The 17,196-nt window shown below is 41.3% G+C and overlaps 7 non-coding genes across 7 annotated transcripts; 3 read left to right on the forward strand and 4 right to left on the reverse strand.

Moving 5' to 3' along the window:
* Positions 1 to 7,919: 7,919 nt before the first annotated feature.
* trnal-cag (transfer RNA leucine (anticodon CAG)) lies at positions 7,920 to 8,002 on the reverse strand. The gene has a single exon. It is a non-coding gene; the product is annotated as a tRNA-Leu (tRNA).
* Positions 8,003 to 8,096: 94 nt separating this feature from the next.
* Positions 8,097 to 8,169, forward strand: trnam-cau (transfer RNA methionine (anticodon CAU)). The gene has a single exon. It is a non-coding gene; the product is annotated as a tRNA-Met (tRNA).
* A 1,182-nt stretch (positions 8,170 to 9,351) lies between these two features.
* trnal-cag (transfer RNA leucine (anticodon CAG)) lies at positions 9,352 to 9,434 on the reverse strand. The gene has a single exon. It is a non-coding gene; the product is annotated as a tRNA-Leu (tRNA).
* Positions 9,435 to 9,528: 94 nt separating this feature from the next.
* Positions 9,529 to 9,601, forward strand: trnam-cau (transfer RNA methionine (anticodon CAU)). The gene has a single exon. It is a non-coding gene; the product is annotated as a tRNA-Met (tRNA).
* Positions 9,602 to 10,785: 1,184 nt separating this feature from the next.
* Positions 10,786 to 10,868, reverse strand: trnal-cag (transfer RNA leucine (anticodon CAG)). The gene has a single exon. It is a non-coding gene; the product is annotated as a tRNA-Leu (tRNA).
* Positions 10,869 to 10,962: 94 nt separating this feature from the next.
* On the forward strand, positions 10,963 to 11,035 carry trnam-cau (transfer RNA methionine (anticodon CAU)). The gene has a single exon. It is a non-coding gene; the product is annotated as a tRNA-Met (tRNA).
* Positions 11,036 to 11,637: 602 nt separating this feature from the next.
* trnal-cag (transfer RNA leucine (anticodon CAG)) lies at positions 11,638 to 11,720 on the reverse strand. The gene has a single exon. It is a non-coding gene; the product is annotated as a tRNA-Leu (tRNA).
* Positions 11,721 to 17,196: the final 5,476 nt, after the last annotated feature.

Consider the following 17,196-nt stretch of genomic DNA (forward strand, 5'->3'; position numbering starts at 1 on the left):
CATAAGGCAATGACAGTGACCGACTGATGCAGACTCCCTAAAGCTCTGTTCAGACTACACAATGCCATTTTCCAGTTACGACAGATCAGATTTGTGTCAGATTATGAGATTTTGACTTGATCTAATCTTGATGTGTTGTGGGTAACAAATGAAGACTTAAACTCCACACATTTATTTTAATTGACTAATTTAAAAAAGAAACAAGTTTTCTTCATGAAGACAATTAAACTTTTCTGTAGACAACTGGTTGCCTTTAAAGATACGTTCATGTGAAACTCCCACATTCCTACAAATAAATAAATGTATGGGAAACTCAGTGTCGCTATTGTGAATGCTAACATGAGTGATTTGTTAGCTTACATGCTAATACCAGTACTACAAAAACCTCCATTTATGAATGAAGAATTTTGCAAAGCATAAAGGTTGTTAACCAGGTAATGCTGTGTACAATTTTCTTTAGTTACACCAAATTTAATTTGTTTATAGCAAAAAGCTTTTACATGGATATTGACATGAGACATTCTGCCATGTCCATGAGTATATGCAATCGTAGAAAATATGTTCAGTGCTTTCAATATCACGCTCACAACATAGACAATTGACAAGTTATCCTCAGTATCACATTTTAATCTCAGGAATTCTTTTGATGGATACACATCATTAATCATTTTAAACTGAAGCTCTTTAATTTTGGGGGAAAATTAGATAAGAAATGTAACTTGTTCTTATTTTTTCTTATTCCTATGAATTCACCCTCTACTGCACAGCTTAACCATATGGCAACATGATACTTATGTTCATTTCTCTGCCACTGTTTCTTTAAGACTAACATATTTTTTTTGTTGTTGTTGGAAAGAGAAGACCTTAAAGTAGCCAATGATGTGTTTTGGTTAAGTCATGTGACATGCAGTGTTTTTCTCTAGCACGATTTCTGACAGCCTGGCGTTTATTGTGAGTAGTTGCTAAATGCAAATGTAAACTTCAATAAAAACAGGATCAAATTATGTCAGATCCACAAAAAAAAAATCTGAAACATCACCTCCAGTAAGTCATGATGACATTTTCACAACTCAATTTAAAAAAAAAAATCAAATTAGTTTTTTTGTAAATCGATCAAATGTGTGTGTTACCAAATGGCAACACTGTGCAATAGTGGAACATGCAATATTGCAATGGGTTAGCTAGCTAGCAAGGTCAGCTGTGAACTTTTAAGTTGTAACAATAACAACATGAATGCTAGTAATATAATGTTGATTAGTCATGTGTTAATATCATTTGCATTATGGATAAAATCTAGTTTTAATAGCAATACTACTTTTGAATAGATATGAATACAGGGAACAGCGTATTAGCGAGCACCACCATGTTCTATGGTAAGTGAAAGAAGAAAAGGGCTCTTCCTGCAGATGAAAGTGAGGATGAGATGGGTTTTAGTGACCATGAGAATGATACAGACTGGACATCTGATAGAGACAGTTCAGGTAAGTTAGCTCAGAGGCAGATAAGACAGGCGTAGTATAGTATATAGTATAATATATAAACATTGTTAGCTAGTAGCTACATTATTCTGATGCATCTGGAAATACTAGACTTGTTATTTATTTGTTATAGTATTTACTGGAGATTGTATGTTGTATATATGATAATATAATATTAGGTTTGTTTTTAATAATATTCAGCTAAAAAGAAAAAAATAAATGAAAGCTGCTGGAATATGAGTTGTGAAAAAGTATGTATAAGGTCATTTATAACTTCTGTGTTAAAGCTTATAATGCTGCAACACCAATTAAATCTTTTCAAACAACAAAATGATTAATTATAAGGAAAGTTTTAAATTTGAAATTTTTAAGTTAGATCCACTGTTTGATGTTGTTGCCATATAGCAACATATAAAGTACCCAAATTTTTTTTTACAACACTTCAAGTTAAGGCATTTTAAGAAAAGAAAAACAGTCAAATATTTTTTTTTTACAGATTTATCATAATGCGTGCGGTAGAGGGTGAAAATCTTTAAAAATAAAATGACGTCTGAGCTGATTAGGATGAAGCCTTTGAATAAGAATATTTCTTAAAAACTTATTACATTTTGTGTCTTAAACATTAAGTGGCTAAAAACAGATGAAGAGAAACTACAGAATAGTGTGAAAGAATACCTCTGATCAATACTATCATGTTATAGGAATAGCATTAATTATTGAGTAAAACTCTTTAGGGTGAGAAGCAAAACCATGTTTAAAGCAGAAGTTATTGTTACTCTCACCCCGAAGGCATCAAAATCTGAAGCATGGTCAAGCACCTAGCGCATCAGTATGAGGACGTGGTGCCCCTTGACGATGCTTGAAGCCTCGTATAGATGTCAATGCATTTTTTAAACCTGATTTACGCCTATTATCGCAGTTTTCTTATTTAAAAATATATAATTTTTGTTTTGTTCAAAGCATCTGTAAACTGTAAACAAGAATAAGCCGCTCAAAGTGTCCTCTGTTCAACATCATTCAACGAAGAGTTTAACATCACTCAGCTATTGGTCAAACTGCATCACCGTTGAGTTCACTGATGAGTTCAACTGTGCTCCATGAGACGTGCAGCAATAAGTGGTAGGTTAATGCTGCATAATGTATTTTTTTATTGGAGGTTAGTTGGTGTTGATAAATGTTATCATTTACTAATTATAACAATAGAAAATGTACATATAATTATATATATGATTTAAATGTAATATTGTACCTTAGTTTTATATAATTAGCTTTTTTATATTAATGATTGTAAAGAAAGGTACAAGATAACTTGTAATTATTACAATTTTTATTGTCAATAAAAAATTATGTATTTATTTATACTTATGTTGAAAATTTTATTGTTACAAATTTATAATCTGTCAGTCAAAAGGAGTCTTGCCTTTCGCCACATTTTAATACCAATGAAGGAAGCATTGGTGGCTGCAGGCCCGGATGACCATTACTGTAGACTGTAAAATAGACTGCTATGACCACTAAAGGAGGAATTTCGTTGTGTAGGTTCTCCATCCCGGGCATACCATTACTGTGCATGTCAAAAACACAGTAAAACAGAAGCATTGAATATGTTGTTTTATTATAATAACAATCAAAAACACTGAATAATAAAAAAACATAGATGTCATCCTGTGCAGTGCTTTATAGGTGTTTGTATGTGTCAAATATATTTTGACATTTTCTTGCAGGCAATCTGTTATTCCAATGAAGGATAACTTTTAAACGTTTTGCATACCTGTGCTTTTCTTGACACTTGAATCTCTTCCCATAAACCTCCCAGCTGTCAATGGATAATTGCAGCTCAGAGAAGTCATGGCATCTTAAAGACAAAAGAAATATATTATTAATATTTGAAGTAACATTTCCATTGGTTTTCTGACAAAACCAAAATTGTTGGTTTAAAAATGCTATTAATGACTGACACAACACCAACATTCCAGGAAGGCTTTGGGATTTAAGAAGAAGGGCATTTGGGTGCATCACACACAAACATTCTTTCCGTAGCATGAATGTAGTCAAGGCAACACACAACAAAGTCATCTTCTGTTCCAAAAGCATCCCATCCATCCTTTCCTTCAAATCTCTCCATTCCCTTTAGCCATAAGAGCTTCCCCTGAGACCACTGGCCTGCCAAGAACTTCTGATGAACCTCAAACAATGTATCTATCCACTTGTCTTTTGTTTTTATTTCCTCAACTTCGTAAAGAATGAGTGGTCTGTCCCTGAAAGTTAGGTGCATGATGTACAACAGATTATCAATGGTACATGTGTTGGTCAGTGTCAAAGACCATGGAGGAGATGCAAAAGATTCTTCCTTGACTGTCACTTCTTGAGTCTTTGGGGGGTTGTAGTATTTAGATTTTTTTCTGTGTCTTTCTTCTCGATTTCTCCTCCTGACTCAGTGTTTGGTCAATTTCTTTGTCCTCAGTAGTATTTTTTTGGATTGCAGTTATCCGAATACCTCGCAGGTGACCAGTGATGAATTCATGCATTACCTGTATGAAATCTCCTGGCCGCCTGTGTAGTTTATTTTTCAAGACTATTGTTTTTGTTGTCCTGAACCAATTATCGGTTGCTGCGTTGGTGTCACGAGTCTGGCCAAGGTGTTTCAACCTGATGCTTGTCCAAAGGGATAATGTGCCTGTGTATGTCCTAAGCACATTAATTAAAAGTGGGCAGTGGTAGGGATTTGAGGGAGCTACAACGGTTTTATGTTTCAAATGTTTTCTCCTATAACTTTAATATCCCCAATGCTTTTGAATCCCACACACACCTTGGGTGAAAACAATCTTTACAATGTTCACACTGAGCATATGGTTCCAAGGTGTTTGGTAGCTTGCAGACACAATATAGCTGTTCATAGGAAACTAATATGCACTAAAGGACAGGTAACTAATGTGTGTGTGTGTGTGTGTGTGTGTGTGTGTGTGTGTGTGTGTGTGTGCGTGTGTGTGTATATATATGTCAAAATTATTAGCCCCCATGTTTAGTTTTTCCACAATTTCTGTTTAACGGAGAGAAGATTTTTTCAACACATTTCTAAACATAATAATTTTAATGACTCATTTCTAATAACTGATTTATTTTCTCTTTGCCATGATGACAGTAAATAATATTTGACTCAATATTTTTCAAGACACTTCTATACAGCTTAAAGTGCCATTTAAAGGCTTAATTAGGTTAACTAGGCAGGGGTGCGTTCCCCAAACAACAACTCGCGGTTGAACTATCAGAGTACGATGCATTGTTGTAATGTAATGAGGAGTGTTTCCCAAAACCCCTAGTTTCTCTGTCGCAGATCCATCACTTGAACCATGTTAGTTAAAACGTAAAATGCCATAATGAAGCTCTAAACGGTGTAGACTTCTTTATAGAAGAACCCCATCATTTCTTTGTGCAAACTATATTGTTTTACACAAGCATTTATAATAAAATCCAATATTAGTTTTGGTAAAAACATGCACTCGATTTCCATATTAACTGAAATATATGTAAATGGCACATATAGGGCCTGTGTTTGCTTTACTAATATTATAAAAAATATGACATATCCTATTCTAAAACATAAAAGGTTTTGCTAAGGTTTTGCTAGGTGGTTGTTATGGTGTTGCTAGGTGGTTTGCTAGGCGGTTGCTAAGGTGTTGCTAGGTGGTTGCTGGGCAGTTGCTAAGGTATTGCTAGGTGGTTGCTAGGCGGTTGCTTAGATGGTGGCTAAGTGGTTGGTAAGGTGTTGCTAGGCGGTTGCTAAGGTGGTTGCTATGTGGCTGCTAAGGTGTTGCTAAGATGTTGCTAGGCGGTTGCTAGGCAGTTGCTAAGGTGTCGCTAGTCGTTGCTAAGGTGTCGCTAGGCAGTTGCTAAGGTGTCGCTAGATGGTTGCTAAGGGGTTGCTAGATGGTTGCTAAGGCATTGCTAGGTTGTTGCTATGTGGTCATCCTGACATGCTTGCTTGGCCGGAGCATTCTCCTAAGAGCCACACCGCAGCACCATAACGTGGAAGCTGGTGTTTCACAGCTTGCCCAACTCCAGCAGTATGCCTCATTGGTGCAGTACGCAGCGCGTCAGTCTCATAATCTAAAGGTTGTCAGTTTGAGCCTCACATGGGGCAAGGTGGTCCCTTTTGGCACACGGGAGCATTTTAGGTCACCGGGCAGCGTTCTTTCTTCCCTTGCATGCGGTTCAAGGTTCCCCTTTGCAAAAAAGGCTACTACTCCTCTGGAGGGCAGGCGGCTTGATGTTCCAAAAACATCTCTTGAGTCTGAAGCAATGATGGTAAGATGCTCCCATTCCTGTCACGTTATCGTTTGACGTGGATCCGTCACATGTCATGACTTAACATTGTACGAGGATTTGACGAAAAGCCTTGAGAATCCCATTGCCTTAAAAATCAACGGTATCCCAGGACATTCCACTACATGGCATTCCAAGACAATTCTTTTGATCCCCTTTCGGTGCACTTGTATTAAAGCTCGCGTCAAATTTTTTGTTCACATGCTTTTCCGAGTTGCTGTGGACAATGCCTTGATGTTGGGCAAACATCTCAAAACTTGCAGTCTAAAGTGCCCATTAAGGCTGCCAGAGATTTAAAGACTAGGTTTGTCAAAAGTGGGATTTAAACCCATGCCTTCAGGGTAGACTCCAACCTGACCGCAGCACCTTAGACCGCTTGGCCATCCTGATATGCATGCTTGGCCAGAGCTTTCTCCTAGGAGCCACATCACAGCACCATGACATGGAAGCTGGTGTTTCACAGCTTCCCCAACTCTATCAGTCTTCCTTGTTGGCAAAGTAGGCAGCGCGTCAGTCTCATAATCTGAAGGTTGTGAGTTCAAGCCTCACACGAGGCAAGGTGGTACCTTTTGGCACACGGGAGCGCTTAGGTGACCGGGCGGTGTTCTTTATTCCCTTCCATGCGGTTTATGCTTCCCGGGGGCAAAAAAGGCTACAGCTCCTCTGGAGGGCAGGCGGCTTGACGTTCCAGGAACATCTCCTGAGTCTGAAGCAATTATGGCAAGATTCTCCCATTCCTGTCACGTTATCGCTTGACGTTTGACGTGGATCCGTTTCATGACTTGACGTTGTAAGAGGATTTGACGAAAAGCCCTGCGAATCCCATTGCCTTTAAAATCAACGGCATCCCAGGACATTCCACTACATGGCATTCCAAGACAACTCTTTTGATCCCCTTTCGGTGCACTTGCATTAAAGCCCACGTCCAGTGTTTCGCCAGCGAGTTAAAGACTTGAGCCTGAGCGCACAGCCAAAGATTAGGTTCGGTGGGATTCTGACCTACACCTCCAGGGGAGACTCTGACCTGAACGCAGTGCCATAGACTGTTGGGCCATCCTTATGTGCTTGCCTGGTCGGAGCTGTCTCCTATGAGCCACACCGCAGCACCACAACATTGACGCTGGTGTTTCACAGCTTGCCCAACTCCAGTAGTATGCCTTGTTGGTGCAGTAGGCAGTGCGTCAGTCTCATAATCTGAAGGTCATGAATTTGACCCTCACATGGGGCAGGGTACCCCATTCCACTACATGGCATTCCAAGACAATTCTTTTGATCCCCTTTCAGTGCACTTGCTTTAAAGCCCACGTCCATTGTTTTGAACACATGCTTTTCCGAGTTGCTGTAGACAATGCTTTGATGTTGCGCAAACGCCTCAAACCTTGCAGTCTACAGTGCCCATTAACGCTGCCAGGGCCACTGCTATGCTGCGTAAATTGTGGCGCAAAGAGATTGATGCGCCACTTTGTCAGTATTATTGTATCACTCGGACATGGCGATAGAGGGTTAAATACTTAAGCCTGAGATCTCAGCTGTGCAACAGCCACGTCCTCACAGTGAGAGCATGAGCTGTCCGCGGGCACTGCATTGACATGCTGGACCCCCAGACCTGTGATGCGATACTCGTGCCCATCATCCTGAGACCACCCCATCCAGAAATGCACATTCAAAACAGCGTCTTGAAAACGCGTTGATTGACCGACACAGCTTTTTTTCTTCTCTTTCCCACAAAGAGTCAAATGTCATGACTTGACGTTGTAATAGAAGTAGCCAAAAAGCCCTGCGAATCTCATTGCCTTAAAAATAAACGGCATCTCAGGACATTCCACTACATGGCATTCCAAGGCAATTCTTTTGATCCCCTTTCGATGCACTTGCATTAAAGCCCACGTCCATTGTTTTGTACACATGCTTTTCCGAGTTGCTGTAGACAATGCCCTGATGTTGCACAAATGCCTCAAAACTTGCAGTCTACAGTGCCCATTAAGGTTGCCAGGGCCACTGCTACGCTTCGTAAACTGTGACGCAAAGAGATTTATGCAGTCAGTGTTACTGTATCACTCGGACATGGCGCCAGAAAGTTAAATACTTGAGCCTGAATGCACAGCCAAAGACTAAGTATGTCAGAAGTGGGATTCGAACCCACGCCTCCAGGGGAGACTGCGACCTGAACGCAGCGCCTTAGACCGCTCGGCCATCCTGACATGCACATTTATTAGGAGCTGTCTCCTAGGAGCCACATCGCAGCACCATGACATGAATGCTGGTGTTTCACAGCTTGCCCAGCTCCAGCAGTCTGCCTCGTTGGCGCAGTAGGCAGCGCGTCAGTCTCATAATCTGAAGGTCGTGAGTTCGAGCCTCACATGGGGCAAGATCGTACCTTTTGGCACACGGGAGCACTTAGGTGACCGGGCGGCGTACTTTATTACCTTCCGTGCAGTTTATGCTTCCCGGGGCAAAAAAGGCTACAGCTCCTCTGGAGGGCATGCGGCGTGACGTTCCAAGAACATCTCCTGAGTCTGAAGCAATGATGGCAAGATGCTCCAGTTCCTGTCACGTTATCGCTTGACGTTTGACGTGGATCCGTCAAATGTCATGACTTGACGTTATAAGAGGATTAGCCGAAAAGCCCTGTGAATCGCATAGAATGAAAAATAAACGGCATCTCAGGACATTCCACTAAATGGCATTCCAAGACAATTCTTTTGATCCCGGTTCAGTGCTTTTGCTTTAAAGCCCACGTCCATTGTTTTGAACACATGTTTTTCCGAGTTGCTGTAGACAATGCCTTGATGTTGCGCAAACACCTCAAACCTTGCAGTCTACAGTGCCCATTAACGCTGCCAGGGCCACTGCTACGCTGCGTAAATTGTGGCACAAAGAGATTGATGCGGCACTTTGTCAGTGTTACTGTATCACTCGGACATGGCGCCAGAGGGTTAAATACTTGAGCCTGAGATCTCAGCTGTGCAACAGCCACGTCCTCACAGTGAGAGCATGAGCTGTCCGCGGGCACTGCATCGACATGCTGGACCCCCAGACCTGTGATGCGATACTCGTGCCCATCATCCGGAGACCACCGCATCCAGAAACGCACATTCAGAACAGCGTCTTGAAAACGCGTTGATTGACTGACACAGCTTTTTTCTTCTCTTTCCCACAAAGAGTCAAATGTCATAACTTGACGTTGTAAGAGAATTAGCTGAAAAGCCCTGCGAATCTCATTGCCTTAAAAATAAACGGCATCTCAGGACATTCCACTACATGGCATTCCAAGGCAATTCTTTTGATCCCCTTTCGATGCACTTGCATTAAAGCCCACATCCATTGTTTTGTACACATGCTTTTCCGAGTTGCTGTAGACAATGCCTTGATGTTGCACAAATGCCTCAAAACTTGCAGTCTACAGTGCCCATTAAGGTTGCCAGGGCCACTGCTACGCTTCGTAAACTGTGACGCAAAGAGATTGATGCAGTCAGTGTTACTGTATCACTCGGACATGGCGCCAGAGAGTTAAATACTTGAGCCTGAACGCACAGCCAAAGACTAGGTTTGTCAGAAGTGGGATTCGAACCCACGCCTCCAGGGGAGACTGCGACCTGAACGCAGCGCCTTAGACCGCTCGGCCATCCTGACATGCACAGTTAGCAGGAGCTGTCTCCTAGGAGCCACATAGCAGCACCATGACATGAAAGCTGGTGTTTCACAGCTTGCCCAGCTCCAGCAGTCTGCCTCGTTGGCGCAGTAGGCAGCGCGTCAGTCTCATAATCTGAAGGTCGTGAGTTCGAGCCTCACATGGGGCAAGATCGGACCTTTTGGCACACGAGAGCACTTAGGTGACCGGGCGGCGTACTTTATTACCTTCCGTGCAGTTTATGCTTCCCGGGGGCAAAAAAGGCTACAGCTCCTCTGGAGGGCATGCGGCGTGACGTTCCAAGAACATCTCCTGAGTCTGAAGCAATGATGGCAAGATGCTCTCGTTCCTGTCACGTTATCGCTTGACGTTTGACGTGGATCCGTCAAATGTCATGACTTGACGTTGTAAGAGGATTAGCCGAAAAGCCCTGCGAATCGCATAGAATGAAAAATAAACGGCATCTCAGGACATTCCACTAAATGGCATTCCAAGACAATTCTTTTGATCCCGGTTCAGTGCTCTTGCTTTAAAGCCCACGTCCATTGTTTTGAACACATGCTTTTCCGAGTTGCTGTAGACAATGCCTTGATGTTGCGCAAACGCCTCAAACCTTGCAGTCTACAGTGCCCATTACCGCTGCCAGGGCCACTGCTACGCTGCGTAAATTGTGGCGCAAAGAGATTGATGCGGCACTTTGTCAGTGTTACTGTATCACTCGGACATGGCGCCAGAGGGTTAAACACTTGAGCCTGAGATCTCAGCTGTGCAACAGCCACGTCCTCACAGTGAGAGCATGAGCTGTCCGCGGGCACTGCATCGACATGCTGGACCCCCAGACCTGTGATGTGATACTCGTGCCCATCATCCGGAGACCACCGCATCCAGAAACGCACATTCAGAACAGCGTATTGAAAACGCGTTGATTGACTGACACAGCTTTTTTTCTTCTCTTTCCCACAAAGAGTCAAATGTCATGACTTGACGTTGTAAGAGAATTAGCCGAAAAGCCCTGCGAATCTCATTGCCTTAAAAATAAACGGCATCTCAGGACATTCCACTACATGGCATTCCAAGGCAATTCTTTTGATCCCCTTTCGATGCACTTGCATTAAAGCCCACGTCCATTGTTTTGTACACATGCTTTTCCGAGTTGCTGTAGACAATGCCTTGATGTTGCACAAATGCCTCAAAACTTGCAGTCTACAGTGCCCATTAAGGTTGCCAGGGCCACTGCTACGCTTCGTAAACTGTGAGGCAAAGAGATTGATGCAGTCAGTGTTACTATATCACTCGGACATGGCGCCAGAGAGTTAAATACTTGAGCCTGAACGCACAGCCAAAGACTAGGTTTGTCAGAAGTGGGATTCAAACCCACGCCTCCAGGGGAGACTGCGACCTGAACGCAGCGCCTTAGACCGCTCGGCCATCCTGACATGCACAGTTAGCAGGAGCTGTCTCCTAGGAGCCACATAGCAGCACCATGACATGAAAGCTGGTGTTTCACAGCTTGCCCAGCTCCAGCAGTCTGCCTCGTTGGCGCAGTAGGCAGCGCGTCAGTCTCATAATCTGAAGGTCGTGAGTTCGAGCCTCACATGGGGCAAGATCGTACCTTTTGGCACACGAGAGCACTTAGGTGACCGGGCGGCGTACTTTATTACCTTCCGTGCAGTTTATGCTTCCCGGGGGCAAAAAAGGCTACAGCTCCTCTGGAGGGCATGCGGCGTGACGTTCCAAGAACATCTCCTGAGTCTGAAGCAATGATGGCAAGATGCTCCCATTCCTGTCACGTTAACGCTTGACGTGGATACGTCAAATGTCATGACTTGACGTTGTAAGAGGATTAGCCGAAAAGCCCTGCAAATCCCATAGAATTAAAAATAAACAGCATCTCAGGACATTCCACTACATGGCATTCCAAGGCAATTCTTTTGATCCCCTTTCGATGCACTTGCATTAAAGCCCACATCCATTGTTTTGTACACATGCTTTTCCGAGTTGCTGTAGACAATGCCTTGATGTTGCGCAAATGCCTCAAAACTTGCAGTCTACAGTGCCCATTAACGTTGCCAGGGCCACTGCTACGCTTCGTAAACTGTGACGCAAAGAGATTGATGTGGCGCTTTGTCAGTGTTACTGTATCACTCGGACATGGCGCCGGAGAATTAAATACTTGAGCCTGAACGCACAGCCAAAGATTAGGTTTGTCAGAAGTGGGATTCAAACCCACGCCTCCAGGGGAGACTGCGATCTGAACGCAGCGCCTTAGACCAGTCGGCCATCCTGACATGCACACTTAGCTGGAGCTGTCTCCTAGGAGCCACATCGCAGTACCATGACATGGAAGCTGGTGTTTTACAGCTGGCCCAGCTCCAGCAGTCCTGAATACAGCGGCTTAGACCACTTGGCCATCCTGACATGCACGCATAGCTAGAGCTGTCTTGTAGGAGCAAGTTCGTGAGTTCGAGCCTCACACAGGGCGAGGTGATACCTTTTAGCACACGGGAGTGCATAGGTGACAGGGCTGCATTCTTTATTATCTTCCGTGCGGTTCATGCTTTCCGGGCTCAAAAAAGTCTACAGCTCCTCTGGAGGGCAGGCTGCTTGACGTTCCAAGAACATCTCCTGAGTCTTAAGCAATGATGGCAAGATGCTCCCATTCCTGTCACGTTTTCGATGCCAGGTCCACTGCTACGCTGCGTGAACTGTGGCGCAAAGAGATTGATGCGGCGCTTTGTCAACGTTACTGTATCACTCGGACATGGCGCCAGAGAGTTTAAATCTTGAGCCTGAGCGCACAGCCAAAGGTTACATTTGTCAGAAGTGGGATTCGAACCCACACCTCCAGGAGAGACTGCGACCTGAATGCCAGCTGCCAAAGGATTGTCTGGCAATATTTCACAAATGTTGAAGATGAGAGCCAATCCGAGCGATAAGTGGGTATTTCAATTACATGATATAAGGTAAACAGTTAAGTGTTTGTTGAAATTGGCTTAACAGAGTAACTTGTTAGGCTTCAGTACATTCAGTACAGTATTTTTGTAAAACACGTCATAATTGTTTTTAAATATTAATGTATTTAAATTGCATGTATTTTAAGATTTAAGTTGTATAATTTACTAAAGTTTGACCGTTTATGAGAGAGATTTAAAAAAGGTGGGGAAGGGATTATGAGTGTACAGTATACAGCATGTGGTTTTAAGACCTGAAATGTTCTTGTCCAGTTACTCTTATTGTTTTTCTTTTCTTTTTGGAGATAAAAACTGTAAAATTACATATTAGATAAATATTACACACATTCTAGTGGTAAATTAATTTACAGAGCTATTGTGTGCTTTATTAAGGGAGTCATTGAGTTAAAATTCCTTTTTTAGTTATAAAAGTTTTTTTATATCATGTAAAATTATTTATTACATTTTTCATGATTTTTTTCAGATTGAGAATTACCCATTGCAGTCTCATGGCCAGAGGAGCTTGCTTGGAGGTGTGCTGAAATGCATATGTGGTTTTCATACTCAAAAGGTACATTTATGAATCAATATGTGTTTATTATTATTTACTAGAATGGCTTTCCTTCTTCATGATTATATGTATTTTTCTAATTAATTTAAGCAGAGTACTGCCTCTGCTGCTCCAGCACAAACGTTGCAACAACCTGCCCCTTCTGTACCTGCTCAGGAGGTGATGGAGAAGAGACAACCCGAGGCCCAGCCTCAGCCACCGTCTACTCCACCCGTGGCATCAAAGATTTCTCCGCAATTGTCAATGTCTAATTAAAACTATTCTAACTTATATCTTATTTCTTCCTGTAAAAGTAGCAGAGGGTGGTGGTCAAAAACAGCTTGAACCTGAAATCTGTAGAGAAAACAAACTGATTGTACAACAAAGATATAGAAAGATAGTTTGTCATTGCTTGAAATGTGATGTGATATACACTAATGTTCAAAAAAATGGAATTGTTAGAATATAAAAGCTTCATATTAATCATATATAAAAAGAATTCTATTGTGTTTGATTTGCTCATAAGTAGATTTTATTAGATTTTCTGTGCTGCTCATGAAACATTTCTTTATATTTTGGGGAATCAGTAATAACGTTTTCAAGCACAGAATAACATAAATTATTCTTTATTTATTTAATTTACCTATATTATTATTTCACATTATTCCAGTTTTTACTGTATATTTGACCAAATAAATGTAGCCTTCATAAACATAATTAAAACCTAAAAAAAATACATTGAGCAGATCCCAAACGTTTGAACAGTAGTGTACATTTTGCCATTGTGAACACAGTGTTTTTAATTAAATGTTTTTTGTCTTGCCCTTTTTGAGTTCACCAAACCAAGATTTTCCGGATCCCACCATTTCTGCAGCAAAGCCAAATCTTAGTGTGGCTAAAAGACCATCACAGGTTGACGTCCAGCCCAGTTCAGCAGTGTGTAGTGCTTCTACACCAAGCACGGCTGTAAGTATTGTCATAATCCACATAGTTTTCTGAGAGAATTTGGTCTAAGCATTATTTTTACGTAAATTCTTATTTTTATTAAGTACAGTTACATTAAATCTCAATATAACATTTCTGTAATATTCTTTTAGTGCATAAAATCATATATATTAAAAATAAGCACCATTCTATAAACTTTTTGTTCTGCATTTAAGCTCTGTGACAAAATTTTACAGTTTAGCAGCAGTCATTCATTTCCAATGTTTTATAATACATTAATGTTCAAATAAAGTAATGGTTGCAAAAAATTCTGATGAGTTAATGTTGCTTATAGATATATATTTACAAACTGTACTTTGTTATACTGCTTGGTTGTACAGACACAGGACCTTCAAGTTTCTGCCCCCGTCCTCATATCCACTGCGGCAGTGACCAGCTCCACCGAGCCGTCCAGCATTGTCTCAGTAAGTTATTTCATACTTTCTGTCCAAAAAAGTTAATTTGGTTTGCATATTTGCTGCCCCAGCTGAATTCACACAAAGTGGTTTTAAGACCTGTCAATTAAATCGACTTGATGTTAATTAACTAAGCGTGATATATGTATACCAAAATAAAGAGAGTTAACAATAACAATAATATGTTAACAAAATAAAGAGAGTAAAAAATAAAGCAAAGAATCACAAAAATTAATCCTTCTGCTGTTGATATTTTATCTTCACAGTAGTAAAAGAAAAAAATGTGGATGGAAAATAAGTAGAAAGAAAAAAGAGAAATAACTATACTGGAGAATACTTGTGTCTTTAAAGGGCACATATGGTGAAAAATTAACTTTTCAAGCTGTTTAGACAGAAATGTGTGTAAGTATAGTGTATAGAAAGTCATATTGGGTTGAAATAAACCCACCCAGTCCTTTTTTTTTCAAATTTAACAACATAAAAATGGTGGACCAATTGTAGCGGTTTTCAGATCGACCGCAACTTTATGTAGGAGAGCGGTCCCCCCGCCCACCAATATTGATTGACAGCTGCGCGCATTAACATGTCCGGTAGTCACGTGTATAATCATATAATCAAGAGAGGATGAGCGCAAAGCAGCCGAGAATAAAAGGTGTGTTCAGTTCGCTAGGATCATCAATCATCAAACGTGATCAAGAGTGAGTTTTACAAATGTTTTAAAGAGCCCATATTATAGGTTTTTGAAAATGGCCTTCCATGTAGTGTGTAACACAGCTCTAAGTGAAGTGAAATGTCCAGCTAAGGCTTAAATCTGTAAGTGTACAGTGTTTAAAACTATTGATTAATCTATAAAAGAGTCGACTTAAAGTGCTTCAAACGAGTCGTCTTGATAACGAGTCATTAGGTGTTTCGTGATGACGCGGCTACGAAACACTAGTTGTGCGCGCAAACCCGGGAGATTTGAAACCTGTGGCCTCGCCCACTAACACAGAAAAAAAGTCACACACACACACACAGACATACAGACACCGGTCGAATGAAGTCACGCTGTGCAGATGGATATTATTGACAGTTCACCCAAAGATGAAACCTCAGCAATATAGCCCAGCCTTGAGCAGTTCTAGTGCTTCTGAAAACATGCTTACAAAGAAGACTTCATCAGTTTGTAAAAGGAAGGATCAGTAAAGACTGTCAGAACAAGGATCAGTGCATCATGAATCAGTTTTTTCCCCCTTTTCACAAGTGTAAGTACGTGCGATTAAAACTGTAAAAAGTCCATTGTCTGTATTTACATTCACCCACTGGCAGCCAAAATCCACTATGAAGCGTGTGTGCACTGTGACTACGTTTATATTGTTGATTAGCAGCTGGGCATTTCAATCTGTCTCGTGCTGAAGCCTTGTCCGTGTTGACCAATCGCAGCAGGCTGTCATCGGTCCAATCAGAGCAGATTAGCTTCGCGCTCAGGAGGGGTTTGGGAACAAATGAATCGCTGAACGATTCATATGGGAGTCGCTGGGATAATTAGGTAAAACTAAATGCAGATTATAAGACCATCAAAGTGTTTTTTGACCTTGCATGCATATTAGACTGTTGTTGGAGACCCTTACAACCTAAATATGACCCTATTTCATGTATAATATGGGCTCTTTAAAACAGAGCATGTGTGTAATGAATTACAGCGATTCACTTCAGATTCACTTAATCAGCACAGCCGCGTGTCAGAACAATTATAAAGGAAGACGCTTCAATCCTGGTTATTAATATACATTAATATAAGAGATATCCATACAGCAGTGGATATTACCAGTATCATGTCACATGCGTGCAAAACGAGTGCAAAGTTTAACGCGCTCTCTCTCTCTGTGTGTGTCTTGGTGTTTGAGCTGTGTGTGTGTGTGTCTTCGTGTCTGAGCTGTGTGTGTGTGTGTCTGCGTGTCTGAGCTAAGTGTGTGTGTGTATGTCTGCGCTACGTTTGTGTGTGTATGTGTGTGCGATATGTGTTTGTGTCCGATGTGTGTTGTGCCCTGCTGTGTGTGTGTGTGTAAACTTTGTAATGACATTGTGTGTGACTCATTGTTGCAAATCCACAAAAAAATGCATCAAATACTGATTATTAAAGTTCATACTGTAGTATTTCTCACACACGTTACGTGAGATCTCCTTACTGAGGGGTAGCCAAAGGGTAAAAAAAGGGGTAACCGATGTGCCCTTTAAAGGAATATCATACATATTACAAGGTATTTTGCCAAAAAAAAGACAGGTAAGCAATTAAATTTTTTTTGGGCTAGAGATAGGTTACACATAGCCGGACTAGATTGGGTCTATACTTCACAGAGAAACTGAAACTACGTCTATTACTCGCAGGAACCTCATAAACGCTATTGACCTTTCTTGCATGACGAAGTATCATACGTATCGCAAGCTTTATTTAGCAGAAAAACAACATGCAACCAAATTTAAGGTTATTCGGGCTAAAATTGGGTTACACGTAGCCGGGCTAGATCTGGTCTATACTTCACCTAGCCGGTGAAATGACGGCTATTACTTGCTGGGCTGTAATCATTGATTTTCACAGTAGGAAAAACAAATACTTTAGAAGTCAATGGTTACTGGTTTTCAGCATTCTTCATAAAATATTCTTTAGTGTTCAACAGAAGATTTGAACAGGTTTGAAATAAAGAGCGAGTAAACAGTGACAGAATTTTCATTATTCATTTGAGTGAACTGATTTACTTACCCATCACTGCTGTGCTCCAATTTGGCAGATCCAAGCACTGAGGATGACAGAGGTGCAGGGACAACAGGTCCCAATCCTCGACTTTAGTCTGAAGTGTAAAGAGAACACAATCAATGTCTCACT

This window comes from Danio aesculapii, chromosome 4 (genome assembly GCF_903798145.1).
Source record: "Danio aesculapii chromosome 4, fDanAes4.1, whole genome shotgun sequence".
NCBI lineage: Eukaryota > Metazoa > Chordata > Actinopteri > Cypriniformes > Danionidae > Danio > Danio aesculapii.